The following is a 17,942-nucleotide window of genomic DNA, read 5'->3' as shown; positions in this document are numbered from 1 at the left end:
TTTCGCTTGCTGCATCTTCCAGCAGCAAGGGGTTTGGTCTTCAACATGCAAACTGAAGCTACACTAAAAGTTTCAGATGCATATATCGTTATGCTACATTGGTGAACCTGGGGGAAAAAACCAAACAAACAAACAAAAAAAAAAACCACTAAAACAAAGCAAAAATCTCTGAAAAGACTTTGGTGTCTTTTACTTGCAGCAGAAAGTTTCTCCAGCATTTAAAAAAAAAAAAAAAGAAAAATCCACTTCTGGGGGAGCCCAAGAGTCAACTCCTATGAGTCTATGACTCTACAGCTTCACAGGCAGGATGGAGAAGACTACAAAGTGGGTCAACTACAAGCAGTCTTGGTAAGAATAGATACTACCGAATGAAGCTTGTAGCAGAATTAGAGGTGTGGCATGAGGGAGGAGGCATTTGGGGGGTGAAAGATGTGCCCTCCCCAGGCATAAAGCCACCCAGACCCTTTACTGGGAGAAAGCAAGATAGAGGAGTTCACTATCATTGCCTTGAAACACACAGAGAATTAAGTAGCAACAGCATCTTGGAGTGCACCCACTAGAGATTATTATCCTTCATAATTTTGTTGATACATCTGGTAATTCTCTTTTGGATAAAAAGAAAAATTAAGTATTTTAAGTAAAGTGCCCCAAATTAACCACTTTTGAGAATGAAAATAGTACGAACATCTTCAAAGAGAAAAGTTGCCCCAATGTACACTGCAAATCTTTCTCCCCACTGTAAAAGCATTCATGATGAAAAAAATAAATCAGCCCTTTAGTGAAGAGATTATGACTATTTAATCCCAGGCAGCTGCTGCAACTCTGAAATTACAGCAGCAGCCACTTCTATAATAGGATTGATTACCTCATTTCTTCATCTGACAGTACAGAACTTTCACTCAAACCTGTTAGATGGCTCTAGGCCTACCAATGCTTTCTAAAATGACACTCCCTCATCTCTTGAGTTTAAAAACCCTATAGCTTCCCTCTCTGCCTAGAGAGCCTAAGGCAGGTGTAATGCAGTCTTAGTTTTGCTTTAAGGCAACATCATTCTAGTCTTTGCCATGGAACACCAGCATTCATTATTCATTCACCCACTGCATATGAAAGGACATGGAATTACTGCCTGTGAACCTTAAGGGCATCAGGGAGCAATACAAATTTAACTCTCATTAAGCTATAAGTACCAAAACAAGTTCAGACTTTCTCCACCAATTAGCCTTCTCAAAGCCTGCAGACAAATCAACACATCTCATTTCAGCTGTGTCCTGGAAAGAGAAAAGGTCTCCTTTGGAAGACCTGATGCTCCCAAGCTAAGGTCTCCATACAATATGTCTGCTCATTCTGCTGACCTGCCTACCCTTCAGAAAGATAGCAAGGATGCTGACTTCTAGGCTTAAAGAAGACTGATCTGTTTAAGCTCTCTTGTGGCAATTGTCATACTCAAAAGGAATCCACTGTTTCATGGAAGGGGAACAGTTCTTGACCATTCCTACCTACCTATGCTGTATTTGATAGCAATCCAGCTGGAGCTGGGAGCTGATGAGTCATGCACATAAATTCTACAGTCACACATCAGAGGATACAATGAGCAGGCAGAGGAGCACAAGTGATGGGGAAAGCATCCGGTCAGAATCAGCCTGTGCTGCTACCAAGCAGAGCCGTGCACAAGGTGGAGCATGTACAGCTCTCACAGCAGCAGTCCCACGTGGGTAAATGCCGTCAAGTGCACAAGCAACATTCTCAGACAAGCCTGCATAACTCCACTGCCCCCTTGTTCACATTTTAAACATTTCCTAGTGTTCCTTCCAGCACTCCTTTACTCACAGAAGATGAGCACGTTACAAATGCAGTACTACTAAGCACTGCAAAAGTGATTCTACAGACTGAGTTTGTGGTGAAGGTGAATTGCAGCACACAGATGAGACACATTGACAAGAACATGATCTCACACAGCTACCAAATTCCATCACAGTTACTAAAACAGGGGTTGACAAGGAATATACCTATGTAATACTGACACATCACTAACAAGATGTCTGCCTGCAATTTTGCTGCCACCACGCTTAAGGAAACAGGGAATGGAAAACTTGATAAAAAATTAAACAACTGTCAGGTCACTTCCTACACAAGCCTTTTCTTTGAGCTCAGGTGGGCATGTCAATAGTTTTGTTCTTATACAATCTCTTTTTGTGACCATAATCATCATCCTGATAGACTTGGACCTCGTATGCTACCAAAATGCCATGCCAGCAATTTCTGAGGCCACTTCAGTATCTCCCATTAAGCTCCTGAGGAAATGGATACCAGCCTTTTTTCTCTCTTTTCCCATATCCTCTGCTGGGACCCCCTTATTTTTGTCAGGGTTCAGACATACTCAGAGATAGCCTTTTCAAGTAAACTTCTAAATGGGCAATGCTCTAATCTGAAGTTTAATCCTAAACAGGGAAGTTATTATTCTCAGTAATTCAACTTAAAAAGTTTTGCTCTTGCCAAAGAACTGAACGGCAGTTTCTTTCTTTCATGCCAAAAGCCAATTACAGCAACCTTTTAGTAATACAATTTAAGCCTCCATGCCCCCTTTATGTTTTTCATGCTGGGAATATCATTTGTTTTGATAGTTTTGTATTATGCAGTTTTTCACGGCTGGAGATTTCAAACACTGTGATTGTCCTGCCAGGAATCACACAGGGGGTTTTCCTTTAGAAATTCAGCCTCTGTGATTGCCCTGCTAGGACTCATATAGCAGTGTCCTGATGTGGAATGCCCTATAATTTTACCATGCTAAGAATTTAACTCGTATGTTTACCATGAGAGGACCAGCAGTGAATTATTTCACTCTGACTTGTCCAAGTTCCAGGATGTGATTTTACCTCACTTTGCAGGGTTTGTACCAATTGCCAGGCACTGAGGGACCTCTTTCTGGATAGGAACATAACAGCTCAGAGGGGATTCAGTTTGGTTTTCTGAGTCAGTTATTTATGTGAAATTCTCTTGCAGCCCCTCAAGCTTCAGCTCCCTTCTCAGGGCAGCCAAGGTGTTTGCCTGAGCAAAGGACCTGTGTATATGACTGAATCACATTTCTTTTGTTCCTCTGACTGCAGGTGCCACCCCATCCTGGGACATAAGGAGCTCGTGCCAAGCAAGCTGGGCTGCAGAAAGGAGTACCTGTGCTGAGAGCCCTCTTGCCACAGCAGCAGACCAACAGGCTTCACCCTACTCTCTCCTTCCAGCACAGAGCAGCATTTTATGGAAAAGCTGCAGTTTGTAGAGCTGGATGCAGTGCCTTTGCCATGGGGAACAAAGAGAAGCAGAAACCAAGGGAAGAGTAGTTATTGTTGCAATGCACGCCAACTTCTGATTACTATGGGAAGGGAAACATATTCCTGAATCAAAGTAGACAGACTGTTAGGAGACTCACTTTTCAATCCATTGCATTTTGGGAGCAAGAGAAACATCTCACATGAACAGCTCCCACCACCAAAAAAGCAACTCAAAAGGTTTTGTATATACTTTCATTCTAGAAACTCATTGTAAAAAGAGACTGCAATTACTCTGTCTGTATCCACACCATGGGATGCCTCCACTCCATCTGCTCTTTGAAGATAGAGTGTTGATTTGAGCCAGCGAGAGGGAATTCCCACCTAGAAAAAAGACATCTGCCCACCAGTTAGTCTACTGTCCCTTTTACAGTCTGCTTCACACAGACTGGACACATCTGCTTTTTTTCTGATGCAATATATCCATGGGAGCAGAAAACCCTGACATTTTCCATTTCAAATGAACTCACTAAGTCCATATAAAACAAAGCATACCAAGTAACAAAACAGCAAACATTTATACTGCAAGACAAAATTTACACTTGCTGCTGGAAGTTGCAAGTAAACAAAAAAAAACCACAAGTAAAACAAATTTAAATACAACCTAAGTCAGTCTTATTGGTATGAGTTTTTTCCACCTTTGGGTGCCCTTCCTCTAGCTCTTCTAGAACAAAAGATTATACCACCACATCCCACCCGGCTGTGCACTCAGCTTCCCTGTAAAATCCTCAGGAAGACTAAAGTGTTAGATTTCACATCCAAATTCAAATTTCCAAGGCAACCTTTGGAAACCAAACACCATAGATACCACAAATAAACTTCTTAGGCCCAGCCACTGGGTACTGGAAGGGTCAGCCATAGATGGCTCTTTTGGAAATCAGTTACCACTGACGACTAAGGAGGATTTTCTTCCTGCTCCTGATTATCCCACCAGTAGCTGCCTCTGTTACTCACAGGGATATTCACAGGGAGTTGTGGCTACCAACTCATTCATACAAAATATTATACAAAACATATACAAATGTATTGTTAACTTCATGATTCCTGAGGTGCTGGTTGATTTTTACACATAGTACATGCAACACCACAACCAGCACAGAAATTGAAGCTACATTGCCAGAGGCAGTTCCCCACTTCCTTATCTTCCTATAAAATTCAAAACTGTGAGCTTGGCTACAGTTTTTACTATAGCATATCAACCTTATGCCTCATCTTCTGCATCTCCTTGCTTTTTAACTTGCTTTCAGGTCTACCTGACAGACAGCTGCTTGCTCTGCCTGGAGGCCTCCAAGTGCTACATTGCACAGTCAACTGGGAGTGCAGAACCTCAGGAGGAGTTTGTCTGTGGGAGATAAAGCTTAGCAAGAAAGAGGATTTAAGCCATGAAATTTTTTACAGTCATTAAAGACAGCATGATTTTCATACTTTTTACAGTATTTTTTTAACTCTGTTTTTCTTTATCCCAAAGATTTCTTTTTCCCTTGTCAGAAAAGGTCATTAATTATGAAACAGACTTAAAACCAAATCTCTATCTACGTTCATCGCTAGTTCAAAGTTGCAACAAGTTTTCTGACATGCAACCAGCAGCTCAGCATACACTTTTGTTATTGACTGAAGCTGTTTAGAAACCTCCCCTGTTATGGCAGTATCATCAATTTATTGATAGCATACATGCACAACAGGACATTTGAGTGTGGGATAAGATAAAGACATTATTTAAAGTCCTTTTAAATACAGTGGGTTTTTTTGTTTCCCCTCCAACACACATAAACAAGTGAAAATACTTTGTCTTATTTGCATGGCAGTACTTTCAAGATTCTTTCATCAGTATTCTCCTCTGCAAGCTTTCTCATCTAGCAGGTTCATGCAGATCCCACCATCCTCAAGAGTTTTCCAGTTCTAAGTGAGGTAATGTATTTTTCTATGCTGGTCTATACTGATAAAGACTTTTGCTTTCAAGACACCCTTCAGTGTGACTAGCATGGAAAGTTTAAGTTATCCTATATAAATCTTTAAATGTGGAACCTTAGAGAAAAATATTTTGGCTAAGGATTTTCAAATCCCTCACCTGCATAATTACATTTGCATCTTATTTACAAAAATGCAATTAAATGCCATCCAGGTTACTTCTAGGTATTGTACAACCTATTAGAAACAGAAAGCAGATAATGTAATTTTCTTCAGTAGAGGTATGCATGCCATAAAATGCCTCCTAGCTCTTCAGCCCCAGTCATTTCACTCAGCAGTGAAACAATGTCTGAAGGACATGCAAAAATGCCACTTCAGTCCCAATTATTCAAGCCTTGCTCTAAAGCACTGTATGTCATTCAGAGGGGCATAGCTCCCAGAATGTCAGGAGGCAGTGGGGGAGATTCCTTCAGGGCAGCAAAAAGGTGATACAACAGTGCTCCTGCAAGGTAACATCAGGGTGCTGATGATATCCCTCATGTCTGGGGTCAGTGTCACTGCACTGCCTCAGTCCCTGGGCACCTGGCAACCTTCACAAGCACACAACCCACGGTGCTGCTGTTTGTGCACATATTATAAGGTTATGTAACTCAGGTAATGCTATTCAAAGACCAATTTCAAGATTATACAACAGCAGATTCAGGATGTGCCTGCTATTATCTGTAATAAGAACACACATTCTTGCCTGTAGCACTGAGCAATCATCTCTTTCAATTATTTGGCAAATTACAAGAACATAGCTCATCACTAAGCTTAATGATTGAAAGAGACAATTTGTGCTGCTTTTCCTGTAGTATATTTCCCAGCATCATGCTGTCTAGCTTCTTCTGTGGGGACCTGAGTGATAATCTCTCCTACTTCAGGTATGTGTGTTGCACTGTGCATTTATTTCTGATCACACAGGTACCCTATATGTAGAGATACGACCACACGTTTATTTAGACCCCAAACAAAACTAAGCTGGTTTGAAAACTTTACTGAAGTTCACACCATTCTTCATTGAAGATTTGCATTTGAGCTTCCCAGCTTTCAATTTCCTCTTAGCTGTGCTCAGTCTTTTAGATTCTATGCCAAATACAGCATTCAAGAGTTTTTGCACCAAAATCATCTTGTACAACACTGGCTCCCCACACCTCTGAGCTATCACTAAACTACAGCAATGAAGGGGAGCAATGAAGCAGCAGATAAATACTCTTACTGTTGCAAATCTTACTTTTCAACAGTCCCAAGCAACACAGAGTCCGTGGTCTGCCCTTAGGCTAAGAAGAAAAATTGGAAAAATTAAATAATTATCTCTAAGTTTGTAGTCAATAAGATAATTAAGCAGCATAACACCCAAACAAACCTATGAGATACATACTTAGAATTAGCAACAATTATTAAGTTTTTCAAATAAGGCTATTTATCTCAAAAGGTCTTGTTATCAGGAATAGCCCATCTCATGCAAAACATTGTATACATACTTTAGAAGTTACTACCTTTGTATATTGCTGACATCTAATAATAAACAGAAGAACTGCAATAATATTGTAAATGCATAAATGCCAGCACTTTTGAGAAAGTGGATTAAAAAAAAAACCCCTAACCTTCTTGTCTGAGTCAGCTCTCTCATTTTCAGAGGAAGTTTTTTTAACATTAGTCCTATGAGAAGTCAAATTCACTGCCTTCATAATAACGCAGACAGAGCCAAGCTCCTCTTTTTATCTGCCTGGAGGCACAAGAACTTTCCTAGGGGCATAAATTATGGGACAGCTGGGTTCTTTCATCTATCATCTTTCATCACAGTACCATCAGTTGAAAACTTCACCATTATCCTTTTATGCTCCAACTCTTCCTCAGTTCCTTTTTCCTCACAAGGCAAAGTGCATGACTTTTTTTCAGCCAAATAATGGTGAAAGACTTTTTTCTGCTGCTATAATTGCAACCTCTTGCATATCTTCCAATTTGATCTTTACCTCTAAGTTTATTTTACACACTCTCTTGCTGAAGGTGGCCAACATAGCCTCCTCAATCTCAGATTTGTCATAGTCTTTTCTAAGACATTGTTTTATTTCACGCTGTGTTGAGGGGGGAAACTCATTGCTCATTTTCCTATCTGTTCCAGTGCCTAGGGCTCTTCCTTCAGTGCTGACATCACTTTTTCTAGCACAGGGAGTTGCACCCCAAATAAAAGGAATTAACATAGGTCCAGATTAATTGCATTCAGGCTGGCAGTTTGCTCATCACCTTCATCAGGGCGGCAGATGAGGGTGCAGAAATGCTCTGGCACTGAGAACATCTTTTCCTTTGTCCTTGCTGTACACTCTGGCCTCATGCTCAGAAACTGTAACATGAGAGGATTTGTGGTGGTTTTCAGTCTTGCAGTCTTGCCTGCTCTTATTTGCCATAGCACACACTACTGAGGTTTCTACTGTTTCTCTTTTCTGCCTTTACACCCTTACCCTGCACTATTTGGCATTCTCTGCAGCTCACATTTTATGAAAAAAGCTGTCTCTAGTGTACACTAATTTACTCTTCTGCTTAGTTAATAACAGTGGTAACTGCTATTAGCTCTTGGTCTTTACACAGCTGTATTTGGGTAAGTGGCCCCAAAACCCTGCCAGGATATAATTTCTTTCCATGGCTCAGGTAGTCCAGATATTTTTCAGTACACACAGATTTGGTTCAATTTGCATAATCAGTCAAATAAGAAACTCTATAATTTGAAAATGCTTGTAATAAGATATTAATGCTATTTATTCACAGCAAGTAGCATCTGGCCCAGGGGACTGAAGATTCCCATGTATGACTTCAGAGATAGGGAGGAAAGAAGGATTTTTACTGCAAAATTCAAATGTCAGTATAAGCTTCCAACAAGCCTCTAAAGGTAGAATTTCTCTGCCTTAAACCTAAAGTTTTACAGCTCTCCACATCTATTTTATTCTCTCCAGATAACTTGCTTCCCTATTTAGTAGATTTTCTAGAACAATTAAGGTCTTGTAATTAAACTCACTGGGCCATGATTCCCATGTCCCCTTTTTCTTTCCTAGAAGTATATTTGTCCTTTTGAAACCTCACCTGTCCTCTACAAGTTCTCCAAATTAACAGAAAATGGATCCAATTAACCAGTTCACTGAGCACACCATGTTAAATTTCATCTGTCTGCTGATTTGAATATGCTCAGATTCTCCAGAAATTCTTTAACAAGCACTTTCCTGATCTGTGACTTTCCCTTTTTTCCTGTCAGCTTTATCTAAGCTCCTGCTGTGTTCATTACTAAAGTGAACATTGAGGCAAAAATAACAGTTAAGCCCTGCAACCTTCAGAAGCTTCTTCCAAAGGACGAACTGGACAGCACTTTCACCAGCACTAAAATTAGTGTACTGCTTACATAAAATTCATCCATTCATTCTTCACTATCCTCCACAAACAGTGGATGAGGAATAAACACAACTGTTGTGTATCATCAGTTTTGGTTTAGTGGAATTACCAGATTTCAAAGCCTAGTTTGCCATGATAGTGACCCTTCAGTGAAATAGGAAATACCTCATAAGGCTGCTGCTGGTTAGCTGACACATCAACCTGTTCATTGCATGAGGCCCTCAGATGATTTCCTGGAGCTATTAATTTAAGCCTCTGAACCAGGGCTTAAATATAGCTGAGATCTGTATCTTTTTCAGTTTCCTTTTTATGTACTCCTTTCCCGTTTATACTTTCCTTAGTCCAAAGGACTGATGGACCATGATTATGCTTAATTGTAAAAAATACCATCAGTTTACTAAAACGATTCACTGTTGTGATCTTATCAGCACTTCCTCGCTTAAGAATGTCTCACAAACTTATTTCAAAGATAAATATATCAAAATACAAGCACAGCCATAATCTCAGTAAAGCGCTGTACATCAAAAGAATAGCACTATCCTGTCAAAAAAACAATCTCATCAAAATTCTGTCAAACCACTTTGATAAAGGAGAAAAAAGTACATCACGTTTTCAAAGTGTAAGTACATTTGTATTTCAAATGACAGCACACGTCCTGAACAGTATAAGCAGGAGTACTGCAGTAAGCAATCTTTCTGTTGCACAAAAAAACCTACTGCTTACTGAAAGCTGGACACCACAAAAACCAAGAGCCCTGAAATCTCTTCTCCTTTAAGAGGAAAATTTTGCTAATAGCTTATTGAGAATTCAAATACAGTTACAGTCATGCAATCACAAATTATACAGTCCAAAACTGATGGCTATTAAAAGAACAAGACAGTGCTGCAGTAAATGGAGGTATGACTGAATGTCATAAGCACCAGCAAAGTATTCCAGCCATACAACTTTTTCTCTGAAAAGCTTAATCCTTGCAGACAAGTGAACAGGAATAGAAATGCTAATGAAAAAAAGCCAGCATGAAATACTGACAAACTTTTGGGTTGAGTAGTTTTAGAAATGTCTGGGAAACTACACAAATTGCACTTCTCTAACTTTTTTTCCTCTCAGAACACCTACGTTGCACCACCACGTTTTTCCTTTATTTTTGATAGTTGGAGCTACAAGGAAAGCAACAGCCAAAGATTACTAAACTGACTGAAAGTAAACTCTCATACTTGAATTAAGAAACTGAGAAGACAATGTTTGATTAGGTTGTTCCTGTGGAGCACATGCTTCAGCACAAACTACTGGATTTGTAGCTCCTCACCTCATGACAAAACAGATGCATCTACTCAGTTTGCACTTCATTGCTACAATGTTGAGATTGCTCTCCTTGGAAAACATCCTACCAATAAAAAAACCCTACTAACTGTAGCAAAAAATTTATTTCTCTTTATACAGAGATGTCAACTTTCCTATAATGCCAGACTCCATTTTCATGCAACATGTTGTTCCAACTTTGCCATTTATTAACAACTAAATACCCAAATTACCATTTCTCCAACCAAGAGCCAAGATACAGAGCACAGTTACATTTCATTAATATGGTACAGTATTTAACAAAATACTTTCACATCAGTACTTATTCTTACTCTGCATGCATGTGCTTATATGCTTTCTAGCACAGGATTGTATTAAACTTGGAGGAGCAGAGGGGGGAAGGAGGTGTGTAATGGTGTTCAATGAAAAATTATAAATATCTATTAAATGAAACCCCTACTTTAGATGCATATTTAGAAATAACTGTTTAAAACCCTGGTTAGATTGTCATTTCTCTTTATGGCCTCTGCTTATGCTTATTATTTCCCACATATTAGCCCTCACAGTTTGTCATTATCAATACACCATTTTACTATATTAATAAGGGACATGAAATTCCCCTTCCTCATAACACAGAGCTCTTTTTTCCCCTTCGTGTATCAGCTAACTAAACAGTCTGTTAACCAGCTGCTAATCTCCTGTGACAGCACGGCAATCTCCCACAAGAGAGCTGCCGAGGTGTGCATACAGTATGACTAATTACACTGCAGTGCTAATGGGATGGAGGGAGAGGAAACACACTTCAGAGGCTGAGCAACCTGTGAAGATGATGTGCTGCGATTCCTAGAGCCCTGCTGTACAAAACACTGAGTACACAGGGCATTAGGCAGACATCAGGTAATCTCTTCAGCAATACAGCCACTTGTATGAATTTATGAGTGGGAAGTCGGAGCTGCAGCAGTCACACACAAAGATTGCAGAAAGCTACAGTGACCTGTGTATTTTCAGAGATCATCTTTCTAAAGCTCTCTGGATAGTTTTCCTAGGTCAAGAGTTTCATTACAAAGGACAACTCTGCCAGCCCTAACCGGCAGTGCCTCTGAATAAGCATGGATAGATGCTCCAGGGAAAGGGCGAGTTGCTTATAATCTCCCATTATTCATGGGTGCTTTACCAGCTGGCAGCAATGGATTAACATGCATTCACTGCTAACACTGATCTTTAGGATTCACTGAGGTGAAAACAAAGGGATCAGCCATGGATTTCTGACTCCCCACATCTAAAAGTTAAATATATTTAATAGCAGCTGTGCTAACATACCGAGAGCAGCTACAGCCTCCCTCATTGCACTTGGTCATGACCAGTCGTTCAGATGCAATAATTGAAAGGTTTGATTGTAAAGAGCAGTGGCTAACAAAGGGCTTTAGGTCATGGCTTGTATAAAAGATAAAGGTTAAAGCACATGAGAGAAGTGTAGCAAGTAGATCTCTGTATTTTATACTAGAACTATTGTTTGAAAATGACAGCCACTCTCTACCAACCCAGACACAAGCCCTGACACACTGGAAGGAGAACTGCATTTGCTCTTAAACTCTGCTTTGGGCTCAGCGGAGGGGAAAAAAATCCATCTCACACAGTTCTAAACATGCCATTACAGAACATCAACATTCAAATTCCCATAGACCAAGTTTGGACTCAGCACAGTTCAGTCCCATCCAGAGTGGGAACTCTAATTAGTGAGGGAAAAAAAAAAAAAACAAGAAAGACACAGATTTGATAAGGCAGATTTTTTGCACCACTTGACAGAAAAACACTTAAAACAAGGGAAGTAATCTTTATATAGTGTATAAATTAGCTTGTTTTCAAGAATGAAAACAGTAAGCTTTATTCCTCAATTATGCTCTTTGCCAAGGCCAGTCCCCAAGAAACATTTAAACATGGATCTGTGGTAGAAAGACAGCATACTGTAGAGGTACTATATTAATTAGGATTTTCATTGCTAAATTGCTAATTGACATGGGATAAGAATGGGAATTGTAATATATTTGACCATAGCAGTCTTGCAAAACAACCGCTGAATGTTTTGAATCCCTAGTTAATTAAGAATAAAGTTTAAAAAAATTACAATAAAAGAAACTACTACTTTATGTTATTCACACATGAGAGCCTGACCATTAACCCATAGAGAATGGAACTATGGCAAAAATTGTGGTATAAACAAAAATCATTTCAGGTATAATCAAAGATAATTTCAGGCACTCACAAAATTATAAGTAGACCCCAAAATAACTACTACATTAGCTTTCAACTCCTGAGACATTTCAACCTGCACAATTTAGGATATTTTTCATGGTGTGATAGCACAGAAGGACTGAGACTGAGTTTTTAAGTTGTTACTTTGAGAAAAATTCTTTATGAATGAAGTCTCAGATCCCCTAGCCTTCACTATGAGTGTTTTTGCATTACACCCTGGGACAAGACTCAGGCATTTTGGTCAAATTGGAGCTCCTGTAAGTATGATCAAATTTGCATCCCCAGTGGCCATTTCACAGGCTTCTATTTTGGCACTTTCAAAAAGCTGACCAGGCATATGACTTTCAAGTGCCATAAACCCTGCTGAGCTTCATCAGCAGTCACACAACTCTGTGAGCACTTACCCAGCATAACCCCGGGAGCTGCTCCTGCAGCTGGTGGGAATTCTGCCATGAGCCTCGGTGACAACAGAGTCCTGCTCCACTCTCCTCATCTTCTCAGCAGAATCCCTCTTTTCACAAGCAAAATGGAGACACTCAAACTCAGCAGCATGCAATCCCATCTCAGGCTCTCCAGAAGTTCCCCAACAAGGCCCAAGCCTTCAGCTCTTTGAAATCCATGGATTTGTTGAGGAGCACAACCTCACAGCCCCTACCAGCCTCCACACAGGCTCCAGCCCCGGCAGAGCTCACTTCAGCCTTTTTTCAAAGGCAGCCTTGTTTAAGCTGAACAAAGGGAAATGAGGAGCAGCAGGACACTGGTTATCCCTCACCAAGCAGTGCACACACACCTGTTGTGCCTAATGCTCAACTGGGCTCAGCTGATACAAGCACCTGCAGCAGGCAGGGTCCCTTTGCCAACAGCACTTCAACATAAATGCAATAAAACCACCCAATGAACAATACTCATAAAATGATACATGGATCACCTACTTTGTCCTCATTTGCTATATATTATCATCATCTATGGAAAAAATGAGCATTGAGTCTCGACTGTTAGTGCATGGAAGATTGAAGCAGAACAGGGAGAGCTGAGCAGCAGAGGGAATGGAAGCATTTGCATTTCATCTCATCTCAAAGAATTTGTTAACAAAATAGAACATGAAGGTCGGTATTCCATATTTCATAAGAGTACCCTTAACAAAATCTTCATAAATAATAGTATTAACGAAATTGCAGACCACTGACCAGAAGAAATTAAGGATTGATCTGGCATGGATAAAGAAGTGCTTCTAATCTTCACAGACTGTAATTCCATCAGGCCACACTCCCTAAAATATTACTTGGAACATATGATATGAAGGACAAAAGAAATTGCCTCCTCCCCTCTAGTGTCCATGCAAAATTATTTCTTACAGCATATTCTCCATAGTTTTAAATTAATGTGGCAACGGAGTACAGAGCTTTACAGCCCTCACTGATAAAAAGAAAAATAAAGGAAGTGGACTTAAATTTCCCTTTGCTCAATTTCATCTCCTGATATCAGCCTTTCTCTATCAATGAAGTAGTTATCAAGAAGACAGAGACAAGACTCCTTCCAGAAATGCATTGCAGGAGGATGGCAGGCAAAGGACATATCTTGAAAGAATGAAGGGCCAGAGTACATATAAGGCTGTGCAGTCTGCATCCTTGGAGACAACCAAGACCCTGCTGAACACCTGGTCTGACTCTGCCTTGAGTGGGGTGAAGGGGACTGGAGACCTTCCTTGGGTCCCTCCCAGCCTGAATTATCATGTGATCTCATTACATCTTGCTTTGTTTATGGACAGTCTGAAATAATTCTACTTACTTGTTTTTTGCATTTTTTAAGTATCCTGTAGGCAGGGGCAGGGGCAGTGACAGAGAGAGAGATCTGTGTAGATTTGCAAAATTCAGGTGGCAGAACACATCAGAATGACCCATTCCATTTGTTCACCAGCCTGGTTTCTAGCTTCCCTACAGACAATATTGCAGCAAGGCTGACTATTCATTCTGGTAATCTTCTGTGGCTGAAGTGAGTCTTTGTCAGAAATGAGTAAGACATGTTCAGTGTTCCCAACTCTCACACCAGATTTGAAGCCTGAACCCCTAAAGGCACTTGAGAGTCTTAATGTCTTAACTCTTTTCTTTTTAGAAAAAATTTCCATTCCTCTTTGAATAACACATATGTAAGACCAGAAAGCTCTAACATGTTTCAAATATAAAATATCAGCTCAGACCCCTTAAGACATATCCAGCATGCACCAACTTCATTTGGCATTTTAGGATTTTGGTGCTGACTCATAAATACCTAGGGTTAGCAGTAGTGACATTTCCCATACATTTTGGGCTAGGAGTCCCACCTAACATAATATATACAGGTAGAAATGGGAAGTGGAACAGACAGAAAGGAAAGAAACTCAGGCAGTAACAACTATGCATAACTGCAGACAGACAGGGGAGGTATAATTCATATACAAAATGTAACATTATAGCAACTTAATTTGACTTTGAGTTTATAAGGCAATAAACAAGCCCTGAAAAACTCTTCTGAGAAGCATCACCACTCCCTTGGGCTGAGGTCCTGCCATTTATTTGCCAGAGGACTTTATTATGTCATAAAGCAAAAGCCTAGTGAAGCACAAGCAAAGTATTTCTTGCTCTGTAAAACTGTAATATCACACACAGTTATTTACTGCATGGTAGCCCCATTATTTTTGGTCTCCTCCCAGTGCTAGATGTTGGCATTTGAGGAAAAGAGCATTGCTGTCCCAATTAAACTGCCTTTTTTCCTTCACAAAAAAGAATTTTCCCTTAGGAGCTTCTGGCTGCTACACAGTTTTAACATTCTGGCCACTTTGTTTAGGTGTTGTGAGTGGAGAACAGAGAAGACAATACTACCTGTTTTCAAACTTTGATATAATGAGAAATCAAGCACATTGAATATGATAGATTAATTCAATAGCATGATCAAGCTAAGGAGATTAAGTGCTCTGTCTGGGTAGAGAAACCAGTTATTAAGTCAAAATCACAGTCTCAGGCAAAGATACTAATTATGAGAATTACATAATCAGAATAAAATTTAATTGACTGACTCTAGAACAGGACATGCTTGGTATACAAGTTTGTACAACACTTTGGGGTTTTTTCCAAGAGCACCACTGGGTTCATATTTGTTTTAGTGTATTAGTATTGATGTATTAATAAATGCTTTTTAATCTTCTAGGACTGATAATGAGGCATCCATCCGCATAAGCAGACAAGAGGGCTGTCTTTTAGTTTTAATAATTAAAATTTTCTCAATTAAGGAATTGTGATTTTAGTTCCATCTTCCTCTCATTCTGTGCTTGTGTGCATGCACACCTGAGAGAGAGGGTCGGATAACTGTTCCGTCAACATGAAGCACATGAATTCATTTCAAGAAAATCTCAGATTTTGGAGGCCATATGATGGAAAGAAAATACAGGAATGGATGTGAAATTAAAGCAGAAACACAGGAAAAAAGGGAAATGTGAAGAAGGAATGACTGAAAGAACACAGATGATAAAGAGTGTGTCAAAGGAACAAACACCATCATTAGGGAAGGCTGTGTTCCAGGCAACAGGCCTTGCTGGAGCCAGCCTGGTTTCCCATATGTGCAGAATCCATGAAAGACAGCTCTGTTCCAAAATAACAGTGCAACTGAAGCAGTCTGCTGGACCTGTGTTCCCATAACAACAGCAATTCACTTCTCTAAATTCTGTGAGTTCGGCACTGTGATGAGAAATATTCTATTCTTTCATTAATACTGGGTGAAGTACAGTAAGATACTAAAATACATCTGATCAATTTACTTCAAAAATAGTCACTTGCATTTTTCTTTGGGAAATAAAGAGAACTTCTGTATTGATCAATATCAGTGAATTCTTCTTGGCACTGTTATAAATTCACACAAACAAATCTATGTAGCATGGACTATGGAAATTCATTCTTACTAATAGTTTCTGGACAGAAGATACCAACAAATAAAAGAAAGAAGAATGATGTTATCTCCATTTCACACATAGAAAGCCTCTCCTGAGAGAAGAGTTTCCAGTTTTCAGTTGTGAGTTTTTTATCTCCCCTGAAAGGTTTGCATTTTACTTGAGCCTTTCAGCTTCTGTAGCTATCCTAAATACAGAATATTAATTCTAAAACTCCAGTTTAACATCTGGTCCTAACCACACACTATTTTTCCCTTGCAGTATCTCTGTGCCAGTAGTCTCTTAGTAATTTATTCCTGTAGCTCATATCACATCAACAAAGCTTCTGGCATATTAACTGAGAAACTATACACCTTTTTTCAATAGGCACATAAATAACTCTTTCATATGAAGCCATAGCAAAAAGTACATACCTCCCACTTTATGAGCACAGAACAACTGTAAAATAAAATGGATAAAATTTTAGCCACATTGGTGTCAGTGCCAAAACTTCTTACTGATTTCAATATGGCTAGGATTTGATCTAAGTTCTCGGATTTTCACAGGAGAATTGTTTGCAGGTGAAGGCTTCCAGGCTGTGGTCCCTAACCCACAGGGCCAGGTCTGTGGAGAGGACATGGAGGGGACATGGAGAGTTCTCTTTACTTTCGCATAACAAACTGCTTGAAATTCTTACACCTTCCTTTCATCTTCCTCCTCCAGAAAAAGAGTGAATCACCTTCTTTTCTATGCAATACCATTTACTTTCCTGGGCAGCCAATGCCAGTAATGGAGCAACCTGTCATCAGTAAAGTACAGATTTTATGACTCTTCAGAAATTAGATTTTAGCTCCGCAAGTTTTGACAAGAAATAGATCTTCATCTCTGTTTCTGTATTTTTCCAGAAAACTCCCCCAAGTTATCACGTTAACCTTTACTTGTGTCAGCTACGTGCAGTTTAAGGACTCAGGGTGTTCTGTGTTTTTGCACTTTGGTATTCAGGACTAGAGAGAGGGAAGGAGAGAAAGGGACAGAATTAAAAAGAAAATAATTCCAGATTTTAACACAACCTAAAAAAGTGTAAGTGAAAATAACTTTTATCTGTAAACATGGATTTTAAAATAACATTTCATTATAGTAAGTCAAAACAGTCTGAGCAGTTCTAATGGCAAGTAAATGGGGCCAGATCAGATTCCTCCCACTCCTTTCCTTCCCCTTCTACCCCCAGCTAATTTGCTTAACAATGTGAGCAAAGTATTAGGCAAATAGACCTTCCTGTTTGGGGCTGAGGAGAGTACCAGGACATTTTGATCTCAGGAAGATATAATGCAGTGCAACCTACTTCTTGGGGTGCCTAGTATGGAATGATTCACATAGAAGAGAACTAAGTTCTCACAGAAATACAACACAGGAAAGGACCTGCAGGGTTTCTGAGTCTTGTTTCCTGATGTTGTATATCTTCTAGTAGTAAATTTATTAAGATCCATCACAAACATTTAACATTTCTATTATGAAAGGTTCAAGTGATGCCTCTCAACATCACTGCACTTTTACTAAGAATTGGTCACAAAAATCTTCAGAAAAAAAAAAAGCATTCACTAGTGTTCAGGCAGATAGACACTCTCCTAGATTATGTGCAAAATAAAACAAATTCAACATCACAGTTTTAATCAATAAGGGGGGGAAAAGGTAATTTACAGTTTTTATAACGGTGTATAGATAAGTAGGATACCCAATAAGAGAAAAGCAGATTTTAATGGCATAAATTTCTTGCAGAAATTATTTGTGTACCCATGGCAGTTGAAGTACATAAGCAAGGCTGATGAGCAGAGGTTGCATCTTCT

The 17,942-nt window shown here is 39.5% G+C and overlaps 1 long non-coding RNA gene across 1 annotated transcript in view; it reads right to left on the bottom strand.

Moving 5' to 3' along the window:
• The window catches only part of LOC146439425 (uncharacterized), a 34,195-nt gene extending 21,306 nt beyond the window's left edge, over positions 1-12,889 (bottom strand). The window contains exon 1 of the long non-coding RNA XR_014850795.1: positions 12,605-12,889. This is a non-coding gene — a long non-coding RNA (uncharacterized LOC146439425). The remainder of the gene's footprint in view (positions 1-12,604) is intronic.
• Between the last annotated feature and the right edge of the window lie 5,053 nt (positions 12,890-17,942).

This window comes from Lichenostomus cassidix, chromosome 3 (genome assembly GCF_008360975.1).
Source record: "Lichenostomus cassidix isolate B80296 chromosome 3, HeHo_3.0, whole genome shotgun sequence".
NCBI lineage: Eukaryota > Metazoa > Chordata > Aves > Passeriformes > Meliphagidae > Lichenostomus > Lichenostomus cassidix.
Note: the sequence above shows the minus strand (reverse complement) of the source record. Positions and strands in the feature narration are given on the sequence as shown.